General features: G+C 40.0%; 1 protein-coding gene across 15 annotated transcripts in view; it reads left to right on the forward strand.

The window, feature by feature from the left end:
* The window catches only part of LOC126603661 (uncharacterized), a 74,160-nt gene that overhangs the window by 56,246 nt on the left and 11,411 nt on the right, over positions 1-6,503 (forward strand). The gene's annotated exons all lie outside the window — the stretch shown is intronic.

Here is a 6,503-nt window from a genome sequence, read left to right on the forward strand (position 1 = left end):
GGTCATGAATGTTTATGTTGATTGACATGACTGATGCTCATGGATGTTGAAGAATGATGGTCATGAATGTTTATGTATGATTGACATGAGTGATGTTCATGAATGTTTATGTATGATTGACATGAGTGATGCTTATGTATAATTTTGGAGTATTGGATGTACTTTTGATCACCTGGTTGGTGATAATAGCGGCAGGCTGCCGAATAATTTTGGAGTACTGGGCGTACTTTAGATCACCTGGTTGATGATAATAGCGACAGGTTGCCGAATAATTTTGGGAGTACTGGGCGTACTTTTGATCACTTGGTTGGTGATAATAGCGGCAGGGTGCCGAATAAATTTGGAGCCATAGGGCTTGGCTCTTTTGGACATATGGGCCTTCGCCCACCACATGATATTGCAGCCCACTATTTTGGGCTTGCCGTTTTTTTTTTAAAAAAATTTATTATTACCCTCTGATGGGGTTTATATAGATGTCTCCAAAAGATAAGAAAAATAAATTACATCATTCAAAAATAAATCTGACCCTCTGCTTAATGGGTTATGCCCATAATTCCCTTTTCTGCATGCCATCACCACCGCAATTATGTCTGCTTCTTTTTATCTTCTTTTGCTTTCTCTTTTGCTTTCTGCTTTTTACTTTCTGCTTTTCTTTTGCTTTCGGCCTGGTTAGTGCTAAGACCTTGTAGTGGGATGGCAAACAGCTTGGCATCATTATGTCTGAATTCCTTTATCATCGTGGTGCCGAACCACTTTCCAGTTGTGTGTTTAAAGGAACCTGTTTTACCTTCACTGCTTTTTTACCATACTTCCTCCATCTATACCCAATTGAAGCAATGATTATTCCCCTGGAGCCGATACTAGACCGGTTGAGTTATTCTGGGAAGCAGCAGAATGTTGACGTCTGCAACGTGCGGACCGAAGCCCAAATGTGACGTCGTTTGGCCTGCCACCAGAAGAAGAAACAAACCGAGCAAAACATTGAAACTCACCAGAGAGATCGCCGGAGTCAGAGCTTAAGAGAGTAAACGCCCATGATCCATGTGAAGAGAGTGAGAGAGTGAGAGCATGAGAGAGTAAACTCATCCAAATTAGAGTAAACTCATCCAAATTAGAGTAAACTCACACAACTTCGGCCACAGAGTCGTACTCTTCCATACCAACATTTCCATTTCCAACACTACCCTCCACGTTCTTCTTCACCCTCCCTACAATCACACGGCACACCAACATTGCCCTCTTGTCACCCTCCTCCGTCGCCACCACCGCCTTATCATGAGCTCTGCTGCTTGTCGCAGTTGTCAAAATCCCCAGCTCTGTTAACTCCCCAGAGAACTTGTTGAAGCCGTTTTTTATAATGATGCAAACATTGCAGTGTGGATTGAGTTACTTGGAGAGCTTGGTGGCAAAGGTGGTGTAGTGGAAACGGATGAGCTCGTTGCCGTCAGCGATGCAGCGGGGGTGTTTCTTGGAGAGCTTGGTGGCTTTTACTTTGATGGAGTCTCTATACTATTTGAATTTGGTGATGGTATCTTGGGTGTTATGGACTTTAAGGATGCGGTCGATTTTTTAGATTGGGGTTCTTTTTTCAGCCAGCTGGACTGGAATATGATCTCCACTATGTTCTTGCTAGTACCATCAGGACTCGGAGCTTGTACGGTGTCACTACCGTCACAAGGAGAAGATCAACCTCGCTGGTCACGAAGAGAAGATCAGCCTCCGCTACTCAAGCTCCGACTCCAGCGATCTCTCTGGTGAGTTTCACTGTTTTGCTCGGTTTGTTACTTCTTCTGGTGGCGGGCCAAACGACGTCGCATTTGGGCTTCGGTCCACAAGTTGTAGATGTTAACATTCTGCTGCCTCCCAGAATGACTCATCTGGTTTAGTATCGACTCCAGGGAGTAATGATTGCTTCAAATGGGTATAGATGGAGGAAGTATGGTAAAAAAGCAGTGAAGGTAAAGCAGGTTGCTTTAAACACACAGCTGGAAAGTGGTCCGGCACCACGATGATAAAGGAATTCAGACATAATGATGCTAAGCTGTTTGCCATCCCACTACAAGGTCCCAGCACCTACCAGACTGAAAGCAAAAGAAAAGCATAAAGCAAAAGAGAAAGCAAAAGCAGAAAGCAAAAGAACATAAAAAGAAGCAGACATAATTGCGGTGGTGATGGCATGCAAAAAAGGGAATTATAGGCATAACCCATTGAGCAGAGGGTCGGATTTATTTTTGAATGATGTAATTTATTTTTCTTATCTTTCGGAGACATCTGTATAAACCCCTTCAGAGAGTAATAATAAAAAAATAAAAAAACGGCAAGCCTAAAATAGTGGCTGCAATGTCATGTGGAGGGTGAAGGCCCATATGCCCAAAAGAGCCACGCCCTATGGCTCCAAATTTATTTGGCACCCTGCCGCTATTATCACCAACTAAGTGAACAAAAGTACGCCCAGTACTCCCAAAATTATTCGGCAACCTGCCGCTATTATCACTAACCAGGTGATCAAAAGTACATCCAATACTCCAAAATTATTTGGCAGCTTGCCGTTATTATCACTAACCAGGTGATCAAAAGTACGTCCAGTACTCCAACATTATACATGAGCATCACTCATGTCAATCATACATAAACATTCATGACCATCATTCATCAACATCCATGAGCATCACTCATGTCAATCAACATAAACATTCATGAGCATCACTTATGTCAATCAGCTTCAAAAGCTTCCTTTACAGAGCTCTATCTTCAAAAGATTCATTTACAGAGTTTTAGCTTCAAAAGTTTCATTTACAGAGCTCTAGCTTCAAAGCTTCACTTGCAAAGCTTTCACCTACAAAGCTTCAGTGCAGGGTATACAAATACCGCATCCGAACAATCGCCACTTCGGCATATACATGGATTCTATTTGAAGTCTCTAGCCAACAGACTTTATTGACCGAAGCCTTGGGGGACTACATTATGTACCATATATTGGGCCTCAACTGGGCCTCATGAAAAATACTTGGGGGACTTAGCCCATTATTTATGTACTGAGGAACGAGCCCTTATTCTATAAAAAGGACTCCCTCAATTTCATTAGAGAGCACCTATTATTCATGTACTGAGGAGTGAGCCTTTATTTTATAAAAGGGATTCCTTCACCTTCATTAGAGAGCATCACCGCCAGCTAAGCAATCGCCTCGCCGCGAGCATCACTCCTAACCCATCACTTATGTATTGAGGAGCGAGCCCTTATTCTATAAAAGGGACTCCCTCACCATCATTAAAGAGCATCATCGCCAGCTGAGCAACTGCCTCGCCGCGAGCATCAACTCTAGCCCATCATTTATGTTTTGAGGAGCAAGCCCTTATTCTATAAAAGGGACTCCCTCACCTTCAACGCCATAAGCCGAGCCAACCAAGGCAACATAAGCCACAAGCCGAGCAGCCTCGCAACATGTGCTACTTCTAGTTGAGCATCATTTCAGATTAAGCACCGCCTCATATCGAGTATCAGTCCTAGATGACGTCCAGTTACTTCGCCCACACATGGACTGAGTTTTAAGTCTCCAGCCAAAAGACTCTATTGACTGAATACTTGGGGGACTACTGTTTATACCATACTTAGGGCCTCCGTATTTAGATCTCGTATAAATACTAGGGGGACTCAAATGTAATTATGTAATAAATGAAGGGGCAAATATGTAATAAGTGAGGAGCCCTTATTCTATAAAAGGACCCCTCACTCTCCTCATGAAGGGAGGCCAAATCTTAGGCCATACCCTCACCATCTCAGAGCTCTCATCCTCATAAAGAAGCTCTCTCTCTCCCTCTTCAACATCTCAGAGAAATACAATAATCAGTGTGGACGTAGCCCAAACATTGTGGTGAACCATGATACATCTTGTGTTATTTACATTTCTTGCAGATTCATTGTCGAATTTACGTTGTCCCAAGACCTTCAGTTTTGTGCATCAACATATTTGATGGATGAAATAGAAACCTTGATTATCATGTGGGTTGTTATGTAGCTTGAATTGAATAATTCATGCTTGTCAAGTCCAACTGTTTGATTGAGGAATGTTATGCCTTTTGGCTTGAGTGAATAGTGTTATATGTCGAGTTATAGAGACGTTGAACTACGAATGGCTTGATCCCTATTGAGGGTACATAGGCAATCTAACGAAGAGGTTAGATGCAGCCATAATGTATACGCAAAATTATTATGCATCTGGATCTTGAATTATATTTTGTACATATCCAAAAAGGCGGGATACGTTGAGTTACGAGCATTTAGTGAAGTCACATGTCGATCTGAGATGTATGTCGGGATTGGGGCGTGACAATTTATCCCAGCCATCTTTTTCCAGATTCTGACGGTTGTAGCGGCAACCAGCTGAGAAGAAGAAAAAAAAGAAAAAAAAGGAAAAAAAAAAAAAAAAGGCAGCCTAGATCTGCGACCCGGATCTAGCCCAACCTGATTCTAAAATGCATATGGAATATTCTTAGTGTTGACCTTTAAGAAATTTTCTCGGAAATCATCCTAGGCTAATTTCGACGTCTAGAGTCCATTTTTGACTTCCATTTAGGAAAATTTTGAAGTTTTAACATAGTTGACCACCGGGCCGTCTTTGTTGACTTTTTAAGTTTGACCGTTCACTTTTCGTTGACTTTTTACAAAATTTTCCTGGGACCCCTCTTAGCATATTTCAACGCTCTGATTACTATCGGAGACTCAGACTTTCTTAGCTTGAAATGATGTGATATCGCAAGTACCTATGAGTGGGTCTTTTCTTTTATATAGTACATATATATATTTGTTAGTTTCCATTTATATATTTGGTAAAGAATTTTCTACGTTACGCCTAGATTAGGGTAACGTATATAAAAATTAACGTATTGACGGAATTCATGCAAATATACTACGTCCTACGAGATACACATGTATGCGTATTAGTATGGATGCTTTAATGGTATTTACGGTTTTGAATAGTATTCCATTGACTAGGGTTATTGAATTATCGATTTACCATTGCATGATCATATTTGTGTTATCTGCTCATCGTGTGTTGCACTGGTGTTAGTACTTGCCCAGGCTAGGGCCAGTCTTTCACATGTATGTTCAATTCGCACTGTACGCTCACTTTGGATCCATTATAGGTGCCAGTCCTGTCCTCGATTGCAATAGGCAATTAGGACTCGTATGTGACGTGCTTAGCACCCGTTTTCATATGATTGTAGTACTAGAGCGTAAATCATTATTACACCTAGTCCTATTCATGTCAGAATACCTTTGCATGAACTCGTGTGTCAACATATGTCGATGAGCACTCGATGTGATATGTTTATTTCTGCGAGATATTGTGATTACTAGAAGTTATGTACCTATTTACGAATTTTGTGACGTATTGAATTCTTGAGATATTGCAAACTACTGTAAGTATTTTCATACTATACGTAATATATATATTTTGGAAACTATACTTGTTTTACGGTGAGGGGTTATAATGTTTTCAAAAAGCTTTTTATAAAACTTTATTTTTAAGCCCACTCATCCTTGTTTTTCGTCCCTCCAGGATTTAGTGGCAATGTTCGTGTCGACGAGGATTTCTGGCAAACGTTGATATCGGAGACTACTTCCGATGGTATAATTCTCAATCTACTATACTGTACTTTACTTATGCTCTTATATCACGTGTGAAATGAGTTCATTCACGCTCACTAGCGCACTCTTATACTTAGGCACTTCTAGATTTAAATTTACTCACATTTTTCACATCACTACTCATTAATGAAATCTTTATTTTCCTAAAAGATTATTGCCTCATATGAGAAAGTCCCTATAATATAAACCCTAAATTTGAAGTTTACATAATTTTATGTGATAATTTCATTGGAAGCTAATTCTTTTAGTTAATTTAACTTGATTTTATTGTAAAATATTTTTTTGTGTAATATTATTACCCAAAAAGGTTCAAAATTCTCAAAGCCAAATTTTATTCCAAGGGAGTTTTAACGAAAAGTCCGAGGTACTGTTCACTTTAACGAAAAATCACATTTTTACACTAAAAATTCAAGGAGTGTGATATCCACACACCCCTTTTTACTTCTCACACACCCTTCTAATTTTCGGCCGTCAGATCGGATGAAATGAAGAAGATCAACGGACATAAATTAACAAGGGGTGTGTGAGAAGTAAAAAGGGGTGTGTGGATAGCACACCCCAAAATTCAAACTTAGTACTATTCATTTTACCTTTTATTTTGTCCTTATCGTTAAAACTCAAAGTTTTCGAGTCATTTTCATTAGTTTTCCTTTTATTTGGAAGTTTTAACGAAAAGTCCGCGGACCCGGCTTTGCAACCCGGACCCAGCTTCTCTGCTCTCCCAGTTTCCATACACTCTCATCCCCTCCTATTTTGTGCGATCACGATTAAGCCACGTTAACATTTTATATTGATTTTTTTATAGACATAATAAGACAAAAAATGATAGTGATATAAAATGTTGACGTGACTT

The sequence above is a fragment of the Malus sylvestris genome, chromosome 15 (genome assembly GCF_916048215.2).
Source record: "Malus sylvestris chromosome 15, drMalSylv7.2, whole genome shotgun sequence".
NCBI classification, from domain to species: Eukaryota; Viridiplantae; Streptophyta; class Magnoliopsida; order Rosales; family Rosaceae; genus Malus; species Malus sylvestris.